The sequence below is a fragment of the Hyperolius riggenbachi genome, chromosome 1 (genome assembly GCF_040937935.1).
Source record: "Hyperolius riggenbachi isolate aHypRig1 chromosome 1, aHypRig1.pri, whole genome shotgun sequence".
Classification (NCBI taxonomy): Eukaryota; Metazoa; Chordata; class Amphibia; order Anura; family Hyperoliidae; genus Hyperolius; species Hyperolius riggenbachi.
Window position 1 is genome coordinate 583,733,516 of NC_090646.1, and position 14,344 is coordinate 583,747,859.

General features: G+C 45.3%; 1 protein-coding gene across 1 annotated transcript in view; it reads right to left on the reverse strand.

Annotated features, from left to right (window-relative positions):
- Positions 1-12,290, reverse strand: part of BTF3 (basic transcription factor 3) — a 32,427-nt gene extending 20,137 nt beyond the window's left edge. Inside the window, exon 1 of the mRNA XM_068271709.1 lies at positions 12,165-12,290. The gene's annotated coding sequence lies outside the window, so the exon portion shown is untranslated. The remainder of the gene's footprint in view (positions 1-12,164) is intronic.
- Between the last annotated feature and the right edge of the window lie 2,054 nt (positions 12,291-14,344).

Genomic DNA, 14,344 nt, shown 5'->3' on the forward strand with positions numbered 1-14,344 from the left:
CCACACATATGAGCCGGAAGATGGAACGCTCGTCAGGGAGACGTTGCTGGATCCATCTTCCTTGTCGCTGCAGTGAGTATTCAGCTTTAGCTGGACACTATTGTATTAGAACATGTTTAGTTTCTAGTAAGTGTGACTTCCTCAGTTAAAGCAAATGCTTTAGAGAGTCAATTTACTCCAGGGAACACACAGTCAATGCCAACTGTTGACAGAGGGGCCTTAAACACCATTTATCATCAAACAATATTGTTCTAACCTAATCTTTACCTGGACATTTTAAAAACTCACAAATTCTGTCAGGTAACCTGAACTGACAACAGCATAGTGCATTTTTATTTGACGACACCCAGGTTTTCATTTGATTCAAAAGTTCTGAGGCCCATAAACAAACATGACAACCAGGCAATTAACAGATAGTTGCTGAATCCAACAACCTGTATCCCCCCCCCCCAAAAGAGGCCCAGAAGGGGGGTACGAGCAGGATATAGGGTACAAGAGAAGAACAAACCTATAGGGGAGGGGATATTTAATATAAGTGGGTCTGACCTAACTAAACAGGAATTGAAACTCCTGGACAGAGGACTAAAACATGCCCCCAGTAAGTCCATTAACAAATTTCAAACATATATTGACCTTCAGAAGTATAGCAGAACCTTAAAGAGTAACTGTTAGCCCCCAAAGTGAAATTTAAATCTGTACAGCAATGTACAGAGCAGAGCAGCCGCCGCCGTGCATCTCTCACATGTGATTCTCTCACATGTGACTCGGCGGCGGCTGCTCTGCGGTGCTCCCGCTGGAAGTGCTGCCGCTCTCTCTCCGTGTCAGAGCGGTCAGCTGTTTGTGGTGCAAATAGATCGGCACCTGGTCCTGGGGGGGGGGAGGGGGGGGGGGGGGGGGAGGGCAAACATAGGCATGCTCTGCATGCTCGTCATCAGTATCTGATATGCGGCTTTGCGTCGTTAGCGTGGGCAAAAGGCTACATAGTAGCAAAATTATATTGATTTTTGCAGAACGCATTGCCTTTTTTGATCACTTTAATACTAGATAAAACATTGCTGTACAGATTTAAATTTCACTTTGGGGGCTAACAGTTACTCTTTAAATATATTAAAAAAAAAACACTTTCTGAATAAAGAAGGTCCTACGAATAGGATAAACCCGGTGACAGAGTATGAGAAATAGATAAATATTTAACCCCCAGGATAACAGTAGTGGAAATTGTGTTGAGGTTTTTAAGAAACTAGTAGAAAGGGACTTAGAAAAACTGGAGGTGAAGAAAACAGAAAATGTGACTAAAATAGCCAGGGAAATGCTGGAACACAAGAAGCTGGTAGTGAGACCAGCTGACAAAGGAGGAGGGGTGGTGGTGCTCAGCGTGGATCAGTATAGAATGGAATTGGATAGGTTGGTGGGAGATAGGGAAACATGATAAATTAAAAGGGGACCCAACTAAACAATACAAAGAGGAACTCAGGAAAATCCTGAGAAAGGGGCTCGATTTGGGGATCCTGGATGATAAAGAATTTGAATATCTTATACCAACAGCACCCAGGATACCCATTATATATCAAGTGCCCAAAATTCATAAGAGCACCACCACCCCTCCAGGACGACCCATAATAAGTGGGATTGGGTCCATTACACATAGGTTGGGAAAGTACCTGGATTTTTTCTTACAGCCTCTGGTACAAGCATTGCCACAGGTTATTAGGGACACCAGACACATGTTGCAGGTAATGGAGGAAGTAAGTATCAATGTAAACAGTATATTGGTTACAGCAGATGTAGCCAGTCTCTACACCAACATACCGCACCAGCCAGCGATGGACCAAAGACAAATTGAGTTTATATTGGAGTTATTGATTTTTGCTCTCAGGAGAAATTATTTTTGGTATCGAGGGGGGGGGGGGGATTTTTTGTACAGATTAGGGGGGGTGCCATGGGGGCGTGGGTTTGCACCATCACTAGTGAATATTTTCATGGGGAGATGGGAGGAGGAAATTTTGAAGAATTCTAGGTTAGGTAATAATATTCACACATGGAAAAGGTTTATTGATGACCTATTTATAATTTGGAATGGGGATGATGAAGGTTTACATAAGTTTATAGAATTTTTGAATCACAATCATATAAATATTTCACAGACAGTGGAGAGTGATAGGACAAAAACCCGCCGGAAACTACGCATGCGGAACCCCATACGACCGGAAGGTCGCAATAATCCATGCTCCTGCGCGTCAATCCACCACGCTGTCCGCAGAGCCGCTGGCCGCCATGCCTCCGAGTCTCGCTCCCGCTGAAAGCCTGAAAGAAAGGCCTCCACGCCCTCTACTCTTGCCTCCCCTGACGGAAAGGAAAGGTAGGCATATTCCACATAGTCCAGCGTGGAATGATAGGCTAGACTGCCTCAGTACCGCAGTCTCAGCCTACCCTAAAGAATGTAACCTGCAGCCCAGCACACAGGTCCCACTCCTAGGGGAGATGCCGACCTGCCTGGACGCAGGAACAAACAGCACTGAGGGTGTACTGACCATGTGATTCTTTTATAGGGGAAGTGCTGTCTGTTCCTGCGTCTGGGAGGAGCGACGTCTCACCTTGCCCTGAAGGATTGTGGGAAAAATACATTTTTTGGATATAGAGATTGAGAAGGAAGGAGAAAGATTGATCACTAGAACATATTTTAAAGAGACTCTGTAACATCAAAAACCTCCCCTGGGGGGTACTCACCTCGGGTGGGGGAAGCCTCCGGATCCTAATGAGGCTTCTCACGCCGTCCTCTGTCCCACGGGGGTCTCGCTGCAGCCCTCCGAACAGCCGTCGACAGACCCGACTGTAGCTTCAATATTTACCTTTGCTGGCTCCAGCGGGGGCGCTGTGGCTGCTTTCGGCTCGGAAATAGACGGAAATACCCGATCTCCGTCGGGTCCGCTCTACTGCGCAGGCGCCGGAAACTTGCACCTGCGCAGTAGAGCAGACCCGACGGCGATCGGGTATTTCAGCCTACTTCGGAGCAGACAGCCGTCAGAGCACCTGCGCAGGAGTCGGGAAGGTAAATATTGACGTCACAGCTGCACGGAGGGCTGCAGCGAGACCCCTGAGGGACGGAGGATGGCGTGGGAAGCCTCATTAGGATCCGGAGGCTTCCCCCACCCGAGGTGAGTACCCCCAGGGGACGTTTTGTCGTTACAGTTCCTCTTTAAGAGCACAGATAGGAATGGATATTTATCACTTAAAGAGATACTGAAGCGAAAAAAAAAATTATGATATGATTTGTATGTGTAGTACAGCTAAGCAATAAAACATTAAGATCAGATACATCAGTCTAATTGTTTCCAGTACAGGAAGAGTTAAAGAGACACTGAAGCGAAAAAAAATATATGATATAGTGAATTGGTTGTGTACTATGAATAATTACTAGAAGATTAGGAGCAAAGAAAATATTCTCATACTTTTATTTTCAGGTATAGTGTTTTTTCTAACATTGCATCATTCTCTAATATGTGCAGATTACACAACACTCAGCATTCAAAATGAGTCTTTCAGAGCAGTCTGAAGTAATGACCTCTCCTCTAGCAGAGGAAAAGTAAATAGTCCAGGAACAGTTGAGATAATAAAAGTCAGATAACAGCCCTCTCCGGGACTAACTTAGGGCCTTTTTCCACTAGCCTGCGATTTGCTTCTGATCGCAAATCGCAAGGTACATTAAACTAATGGAAACTGCAGCAGCAATTTCCATTAGTGCGATCCGATTGCGATGCGATTTTGGTCAAAGCGCAATCGTTGTCCTGCCGCGTTTTGTATGCGATTGAGCTGGACTATAATGAGTATAGTAGCTCAATCGCAATCACATGGTGGAAATTGAAACGCGATTGCGATCGCTATCGCATTTCATAGTGGAAAAGAGCCCTAAAGGCCCATACACGTCGGATTTTTGCGAACGACCCGTAGTTTGAACGTTCCGTCGTTCAGTCGTTCGCACGTCAAGTCCGACGTGTGTACAGACGATCATTAGGGTGATGAGACTGGTTTCCAGCGATCCGCCGGGCGGATCGCTGGAAAACCAGTCTTATCACGCGAACGATAGTCCGTACACACGTCTGATTCCGCGTGCGAACAACTGGACAGGACGTTCAAACGACGGGTCGTTTGCAAAAATCCGACGTGTGTATGGGACTTTAGTCGGAGAGCTTAATGGCTTGTTTGCATAGAGATAACAACTGGAGTTTCTCAACTCTTCCTGTACTGGAAACAATTACACTGATGTATCTGATCTTAATGTCTTATTTCTTAGCTGTGCTACACATACAAATCATATCATCATTTTTTTTTTCGCTTCAGTGTCTCTTTAAGAAACTCCAGTTATCTCTATGCAAACAAGCCATTAACTCTCCGACTTAAGGTGGGTACACACGTTAGATAAAAGTCTTTGGAAAATGAAAGATCACAGACCAATTTTACCCCCTTTCATGTAGTATGAGAGCCATACTCTACAGTCTATTCTATGGAGCTGAACTCCCCATCAGATAAAAATCTTTGCAAGATGCTGGACACAAAGATGCTGTACACATGCAACAGATCAGTATCTGCAAAAGATCAATCCCTGCAAAAGATCCATTCCTGCAAAATGCATTCATAGTCTATGACATCTGCAGATCCTCATACACACCTTGTTTAATGGACATTCATCTGCAGATCAGACAATTATCTGCCGATCTGAAGATCCAACCTGGTGGATCTGATCCACAGATAATTGTCCGTGAAACAAGGTGTGTATGAGAGCTGCAGATATCATAGACTATGAACGCATTTTGCAGGAACGGATCTTTTGCAGGAACAGATCTTTTGCAGATACTGATCTGTTGCATGTGTACAGCATCTTTGTGTGCAGCATCTTGCAAAGATTTTTATCTGATGGGGAGTTCAGCTCCATAGAATAGACTGTGTAGAGTATGGCTCTCATACTACATGAAAGGGGGTAAAATTGGTCTGATCTTTCATTTTCCAAAGACTTTTATCTGACGTGTGTACCCACCCTAAGTCTTAAGGCCCATACATACGTCGGATTTCCGCGGACGGGTCGTTTGAATGTCCCGTCGTTCGTCCGCTAAATTGGGCTTGTGTACAGGCTGTCCACTTAATAAGGGTAAGTTTGAGCGATCCGCCCGGCGGATCGCTCAAACTCGCCCTTATCAAGCGGACAGCCTGTACACACGCCCAATTTAGTGGGCGAACGACGGGACGTTGGGACGTTCAAACGACCCGTCGTTCGCGGAAATCCGACGTGTGTATGGGCCTTTAGTGGTGGAGAGGGCTGTTATCTGACTTTTATTATCTCAACTAAGCAATCTGTTTACTTTTTCTCTGCTAGAGGAGAGGTCATTACTTCACAGACTGCTCTGAAAGACTCATTTTGAATGCTGAGTGTTGTGTAATCTGCACATAATATAAAATGATGCAATGTTAGAAAAAACACTATATACCTGAAAATATAAGTATGAGAATATTTTCTTTGCTGCTAATCTTCTAGTAATTATTCATAGTACACAACCAATTCACTATATCATATTTTTTTTTTCCGCTTCAGTGTCTCTAAGAGTTGTCACCACCCCCAGTGGCTAAAAGCAATACCTAGGGGACAGTTCACCCGGATACGAAGGAACTGTACACGACTAGAAGACTATATGGAACAAACACAGAAATTGGTAGAGAGGTTCACTGAAAAAGGTTACACTGAGGTAGCACTATATAAAGATGTTATAGAAGTAGGAAAAAGGGATAGAGATACTTTAAGGGGGAAAGGGTATATAGGAGGAGAGGGGAAGAGATCCCATTCATTACTGAGTTCTCCATTCAGCATAGACAAATAGAGCACATCTTCAAGAAACATTGGGGTATACTGCAGCAGGATAAGACACTAAGGGGCGTTCTGCCTGAACACCCCAGGTTTGTATATAGGAAGGCCCCCAATTTGAAACAAATCTTGGCACCCAGCCTCGTGGAGGGTCCCCCGCGGGGGAACTTGCCATTCTGGAATCAGAGTGGTTTCTTTCCCTGTAGGGGATGCCAAGCGTGTGAGGAAGCTAATGGCATCAGGAAAATGGAGGTAACCTCATTTAGTAATGGACGTAACTTTAATATTATGCAGAACATTACCTGTAACAGTGTGGGGGTGGTTTACATGTTGTGGTGTAGTTGTGGAAAGCAATACATAGGTAGGACCACCAGGACAGTGAAGGCTAGAGTACAAGAGCACATAAGAAATATAAAGAGAGGCTTCAGTGGACACACTGTCTCTAAGCATTTTAGTAAATATCATAAATGTGACCCCAAACATCTTTTCTTTTGTGGGTTGGAAAAAATGAAGTACAGTTGGAGAGGTTGTCATAAAGTTAGACAGATTTCCATGAGAGAAACCAAATGGATGTATGGTATGGGGTGTATGAAATCAGGGGGTCATAATATTGAGCTGGACTTAAACTGCTTTATTGCAGACAATTAGTGGTTAGTGGTGTGGCATGTGTCTGGTTTTTTTGGGGAGGGGGGGTACCTGATACCTGTAATAGGCTGTATATGGGGAATCACCTGAAACAAGAATTGTATATGTGAGTAATTGCCGCTCATGAAGGGGCAATGTTACCATCTGTAAATGTGAATATATGTTGGATTGGATAGTGGGTATATGGAAAGGGGGAATGCTAATGCCCGCATATGTGAATCTAACGTTATATTAGTCAACTAGTATACAGGAATAACCCACCAATACTATGAGGCAATCTGATTTTTTTGTTATATGATGTATTGGCGTTGTTTTTAAAGTTTTAAATAATGATGTATTGTGGATGTTGTATTTATCAAAGCATGTGAACGGACTTTCCGCCGTGTATATAGTTACGATGGATGGGAGATTTAAACAGATGGCATACTGGCCAATAGGATTTTGATCTGAGGATGACGTTGGGTAGGCTGGGAATAGTAAACGGCGATATAGGTTAAGCCCACAAGAGAGGCGGACCGTGAGGTAAGCGGGAGGGAGCCAATCAAAAGCTTAGAGAGCGGCGCCCCATAGGAGACTGGCTCATTTAAATATCCTGGTATAGCGTCCAATCCCCATGCTCCTGATGAGTCACAAGGGAGTGACGAAACTAGTCGAGCGAGCAGGGAAGTGGACGCACCAGGAACTAGGTAGCGGTGGCCAGGAAACGCTGTAACGGAGGATTATCATCTAGCCCGGCTTGGCAACAGGGGAGAATCCGTAACAAAAACTCTGTGCCCTCAACACTATGGTGACATGTGAGTGCATATTTTTAATAAAGTCTTAAAGGTTTTTAACTGTATTATGCTATGAGAGGCTCTTGTTTGAGGTACATGGAAAGCAATCTGAGCAAATGAATTTGAAGCATGCTGGACACTAATGGGACCAGGACCTGAGGCACTGGGGTAACCTGGAGGCTTGTGCTGTTTTGACCAGTCTAATAGCGGTCAAATTGAATCTGGTGAGTGCGCTCAATACTGGTGTTATATTGATAAGAACGTGCAGCACCGATATATGGACATTTGAACTGGGACTTGTGTCATATTTTATATACATAGAAGGATGTGCGCTGAACTGCATTTGTAGGGGACTGCCTTTATCCATTCTCCAATCACTGTTAAACGGATAGTTAATATACCCTAGGAGCCATTCACACTTGTCACTCTGCAACGGATCCATGGGATTTGTTCCAGTAGGCAGACCCCACTTACTTGCAAGTCTGCGATAACCCAGGGCTGGCGGAGGCGTCTGCCCCGGGCTACGCAAATCATTGCCACCCCTGCAAACACGGAAAAAGCATGGGATCCCCATTAGGCTGCAAAAGACCAATAGGAATCCTTAGCAATAGTGAGAATACTCATTGGTTCATGGTGAGCCAATGAAAATTCTTCCTGTTGCTATGGAGAATTGGCTTAACCACTTAAAGAGAACCCGAGGTGTGTTTAAAGAATGTTATCTGCATACAGAGGCTGGATCTGCCTATACAGCCCAGCCTCTGTTGCTATTCCAAACCCCACTAAGGTCCCCCTGCACTCTGCAATCCCTCATAAATCACAGCCGTGCTGTGAGGCTGTGTTTACATCTGTAGTGTCAATCTCAGCTGCTCCCCCGCCTCCTACATAGCTCCGGTCCCAGCCCCCGTCCCTTCCCTCCAATCAGCAGGGAGGGAAGGGATGCAGGCGGGGACCGGAGTTCTGCAGGAGGCGGGGAGAGCAGCAGACTGACACTATAGAGATAAACACAGCCAGCTCTGACAAGCTGTTTGTCAGCAGCGTGGCTGTGATTTATGAGGGATTGCAGAGTGCAGGGGGACCTTAGGGGGGTTTGGGATAGCAACAGAGGCTGGGCTGTATAGGCAGATCCAGCCGCTGTATGCAGATAATATTCTTCAAACCCACCTCGGGTTCTCTTTAAGCCTATCTGGACAGATATGTCAATCCAGATAGGCTTTACTGCTGCGCCTCCCGCCGCCTTCAGTTAGCCCCGAGATCAATAAATGGGAACAACGTTCCTATTCATTGATCTAAGTCCCCAGCAGAAAAACCGTTGGCCTCTTATCAGAGGCTGCAGTATTTCTGAAAAAAAAAAAAAAATGTCCTGTCCTCCTAATGCTTCCTGGAAGCAAGAGCGTTCGCAGGACTTTTTGACTGTGGCCAAGTAATAAAACTACAGCCACATGCATTTTTATTAACCACCCTGGCGTTCTATTTCTTTTGCGGCGCTCGGCCGCGGGTGGGTTTTTTTTAAACCTATTTTTTATCATGTAACTAGCGCTAGCTACATGATTCCCCCCTCCCTGCACTATCCCGTACATCCCTCCGATCGCCGCCAGCAATCATACCCAACAGGAAATCCCGCTCTGAACTTAGGGCTTCCCTCGTCGCCATGGCGATGATCGGAATGACGTCATGGGGAGTCCCGATCCAACCCATAGCCCAGCCTGGCTGTGATTAGCCAGGCTGCACTGAGGGTCTTGGGGGACCCCTCTTTTGCGGCGCATAGCAGTGGCGATCGAATTAAACACGCAGCTAGCAAAGTGCTAGCTGCGTGAGTTTTTTTTTTTTTAATTTGTAAAAAAAAAAAAGACCCACCAAGGGCTGAGTTATCCACCGCGGCGGTAATGGATGAGCTGAGCTCGTCCATACCGCTAAGGTGGTTAAATAAACACATAATATTACATTTAAAATTAACGGTTTACCTCCCACACCAAAAATTACGCAAATAAAATTTTGAATAAAAAAAAAAATTACAATTAAAAAAACAAAATCATAAATAGTTACCTAAGGGTCTGAACTTCTTGAATATGCATGTCAAGAAAGTATATTACTATAATTTTTTAAAATATAAGCTTGTAAATAGCGATGGATGCAAATTGAAAAAAATGCACCTTTATTTCCAAATAAAATATTGGCGCCATAAATTGTGATAGAGGACATACTTTAAACGGTGTAATAACCGGGACAAATGAGCAAATAAAATACATGGGTTTTAATTACGGTAGTATGTATTAATTTCAAACTATAAAGGCCAAAAACTGAGAAATAATGTTTTTTCCACTTCTTAATCTTCCTGTTAAAACAGATTTAGAATAAAAAAAATTCTTAGCAAAATGGATCACCCAAAGAAAGCCTAAATGGTGGCGGAAAAAACAAGATAAAGATAATTTCAGTGTGATAAGTAGCGATAAAGTTATTGGCGAATGAATGGGAGGTGAAAGTCGCTCGGATGCATCAAGTGACAACACTGTAGACTGAAGTGGTTAAAGAGAACCAGAGATGTACCCTAGATGAAAAAAAAGTTACATACGTGGGGCTTCCTCCAGCCCCATACACGCTGAACGATCCCACGCCGCAGTCCTCCGCTGTCTGCAACTATGAGAACCGGCTCCCGTCACTGACGTCATCGGAGCCAGCTACGCAGGAGAAGTGCGCCCTCTACGTATATCTCCATACACTGCTGCAGAGATATGCAAAGAGCGCACTTCTGCTACGCTTAGACTGGCTCCGATTGACGGAACAGCGGGAAGCCGGATCTCGTAGCTGCGGGCAGAGGAGGATGGCGGCGTGGGATCGATCAGCGCGTATGGGGCTGGAGGAAGCCCCAGGTAAGTATAAAAGAGAAAGTTCCTGAAGTGCTGGTAAATAACAATGTATACATACACAACAATGGGTTCATGCTGTGGACGATGCCAATGATTCTAATGTCACCATCCATAGCAGGACCTCCTTGTTCACAAAACATTGGCTGCATCAGTCATATAGATAGCATGCCTTCTATGACTAGTCCGACATCTGTCTAGTGCCAAGAAATATTGTGCAGGTCAGGACCATATAATCTGTCACTGCAACACACTGAACATATGTCTGAACAGGATCAACCAACATGTCCATTCTATGAAGCAGACTGTTTAAATAGCCAATGGGATATTTCACTTGGTGCCTGTAACCTGGCATTAGCGACCCGCCAGCGACCAGTCCCCCTGAGGCACTGTAACATTTCCATTGTTTCTTTCAAACCTTTGTCAACACGTCACATGGCTGCTGTACTCAAAACCAAGCTGACCCATTGTTTCTTCCCATGCCTGCTGCACATAGGTCGCTGCTCCTGACCTAGCACACCCACAGCTTGGCACTGATCTGAAGACAGGTGGTTAGTGACCCCTTACTAAAGGTGCACATGAATGAGAAAATGTTTATTGTCAAATCTTATCACTTCTTTTGATAAACAACCCAAAGTATCCAAAGAATAGTCACTCACTTTAGCCTTGTACTACATAGATCTGGTAAGATTGGACAGAAAATGATTGTATCATTAGAGGGCACCTATACAACTCTAATGCCTAACTCTAACCTACTGCTTCTGGTGCCTGACACTAACCTTCCCCCTTGTTGTGCCTAATGGTACACACCATGCAATTAACCATAAGACAGGTTGAACCAATTTATTCCAACGGGTCTGATCTACCATCAATTTAGTATACAAGTAATTGGAAAACTCAATCAGATCTGTCAGAAACATTCAATTTGACCTATCTATCTTGACAGGAAATTGCATTGTGTGTACCAGACATAACACTAGGGCCTCCCCCAAATGCCTAACACAAACCTCTTACCTATGTTCATAGGCTGGTTCAACACATAGGATAGTACGTTTGTGTGTGATTGCAAATTCTGATAGGTTGCAAAATATGCTTTCTATAGGAGGTTAGTGTTAGGCAGAAGGGGATGAAAAATTAGTGTTAAAAGAATTCTGAGACGACCTGGAAAATTTTTTTTTTTTTTACTCACCTGGGGCTTCTTCCAGCCCCGAGCAGCAGTCTCAGTCCCTGGCCGCAGCTCCAGCAGTTCTGTGTTCCCGCTGCGGACACAACTACTGCGCAGGCGCTGTACGCACCAGATGACGTGGACGCAAGGGCACTAATGACCGCGCAGATGCTGAAGAACTGACCCCCTCCGGTGGGTCGCCGCCACGGCAGGCAGCCAGCAGGGACACAGGACCACTGGAGCTGCTGCCAGGGCTTGAGACTGCTGCTCAGGGCTGGAAGGAGCTCCAGATGAGTGAAAAAAAATAGATTTTTGATGTGCCTCAGAAGAGCAGAGGGGAGGCCAGCATTACACAGAGGATGTGTGGAGGTAGTTTTAGGCACAGAATAGGGGTAGGTTAGAGTTAGGCACCGGACAGGTGGAGGGTAGTTTTATGCACAGAATAGGAGAGGCATGGGATGGGTGGCGTGCAGTTTCAACCACACAGAGTAGTTTAGGCTCGGGATGGGTATATTCAGGCACAGAATAGGGTAGGTTAGAGTTAGGCATCGATAGGAGGATAGGGTAGCTTAGGCAATCAGTAACAATAGTGAAACCAGCAGCACACAAGTGGGATGCAGCAGAGTAGTTAGCTGTGAGGTATATGTAGCCAGGCAGGCAGTATGAGCAGGATGCGCCCCACGCTATGAACTCCCCGAGCAGGCACCAGCTGCGTGCACAGAACACGCAGACAGGCTGCAGAGCTGACAGGTCAGTCCGGTGGGCGACACACGCGGAGAATAGACGCCAGGCCGCCTGACTGCAGCGGAGATACGAGCGCAGAACAGCAGCCAACCCGTGTCCTCCCCGCAGCACCGCTCCCGCCTCACCTTCCGCAGCCGGTAGGCAGTCCTGTGTGGACAGAATAGCGGGTTAAAAGCCTCCGGGAAGCCGCGGCACCGGGCGCGCACACACGCGAGGAGGAAGATAGAAGCCAAGAGGGAGGGCCGGAAGTGACAGCGCACCATGTGACCAGCGCCGCACGATACTGTCGCTGCAACGGGGGAAGGCGGCCATGTTTTTGGTTAGAAGAACTAGAGCGTGCGTGGAAGAGAATTCACGTTGTTTCCCAATCCCCGTACACGATTCGCTCCCAAAATATGTGTGTATATGTATATACATTTTATAAAGATACGTCACACCAGCTATTTTGCATAACCCCTCCCCACGACGAGCGGCACAATAGTTAATTTGCATAACCCCTCCCCATCTTGCGCGGCACAGTAGATAATTTGCATAACCCCTCCCCGCCTCGCGCATCACAATAGCCTCCACACTGTATAAAATCCTCCCCTCCTACCTCCCCCTCGCAAACAGATCAGACGGAGAGGAGGAGTCGCAGGCGGCAGCTTTCCTACAGCCGAACTAGAAGATGGTCTGTCTGAAGTAATTGCACCCGGAGCTCCCCCTTGTGGCCGGCAGTGGCTGAAGAAGATTAGAAGATTGTTGTAAATATAAATTACTCAGGGGAGTAGCAATAGGGGTTGCAGAGGTAGCCACCGCATCGAGGCCCTTGGGCCAGAGGGGCCCCGAAGGGCCCTCCCTCAATTACAGTATTTGCTCTCTATTGATCCTGTGCTGATAATGATCACTTACATAGATACTTTGAATAGTGGTGATCATTAGCAAACTGTTCCCCATTCCCTTCTTGCACCTCTGACATTGTAGTTGCCATTGGCAGGTTTTAGTGTGCCGAATCAATTGTTATGTATAGAGTGCTTGGGGGCCCCACTGTAAAACTTGCATCGGGCCCACAACTCCTTAGCTACGCCACTGCTTATATAGAATAGTGTGTGTGTGTGTGTGCGTGTGTGTGTGTGTGTGTGTGTAACAATAGTGTGTATATATATATATATATATATATATATATATATATATATATATATATATAACCCCTCCCCGCCTTGTGCATCACAGTAGCTAATTTGCATAACCCCTCCCCAACATTGTGCACCACAGTAGCCGATTTGCATAACCCCTCCCTCACAGGTAGATAATTTGCATAACCCCTCCCCAACCTCGCACATCACAGTAGCTGGTTTGCATAACCTCTCCCGCCTCGTGTGTCACAGTAGATCATTTGCATAGCCCCTCCCAGCTTCATGCATCACAATAGCCTCCACACTGTATAAAATTCTCCCCTCCTACCTCCCCCTCGCAGACAGATCGGAGGGAGAGGAGGAGTCACAGATGGCAGATTTCCTGCAGCTGAACTAGAAGAGGGGCTATCTCGGAAGTAATTGCACCTGGAGCTCCCCCTTGTGGCCGGCAGTGGCTGAAGAAGATTAGAAGATTCTTGTCTATATAAATTACTCTTGTATAGACTATAGACTATAATGTATGTGCATATATATTCCCTTTAGATTGTAAGCTCGCAAGGGCAGGGCTCTCTCCCCGTTTTCTGTCTTGGAAATCATTATACATTTTATTCATCATGTTACTTTTATCACTGTCATTACCACTTCTGTATTCTGTATGCTGTATCATTTTTTTTTTGTATTTTGTCACTCATTATGTATCTTGTATATTAGTGTACACCATTGTCTGTATTATGTACCCCATGTTTGTTTCTTACTTTGTACAGCGCCACGGAATATGTTGGTGCTTTATAAATCAATGATAATAATAAATCAATATATATATATATATATATATATATATATATATATATATATATATATAATTTATTTATTTGTTGTATTTATAAAGCACCAACATATTACGCAGCGCTGGACAATAAATAGGGATACATACAATATTTAGGGGTGACATACAGCAAAATGACAATACCTGAATACAAGAAAGATCAGATCATGCAGCACAGTATGAGTACAAGGTAATGCTTAGTCAGTCACTGGATGGAGCATGGAGATTAGGCAAGTTAGGTTCACTCAGATGCCTAGCATGGGTTCACAGTAATGGAGGTGCATGATCAGGTTGGACACAAAAGGAGGAGGACCCTGCCCAAAGGCTTACAATCTAAAGGGAGAGGTAGGGACACGAGAGGTAG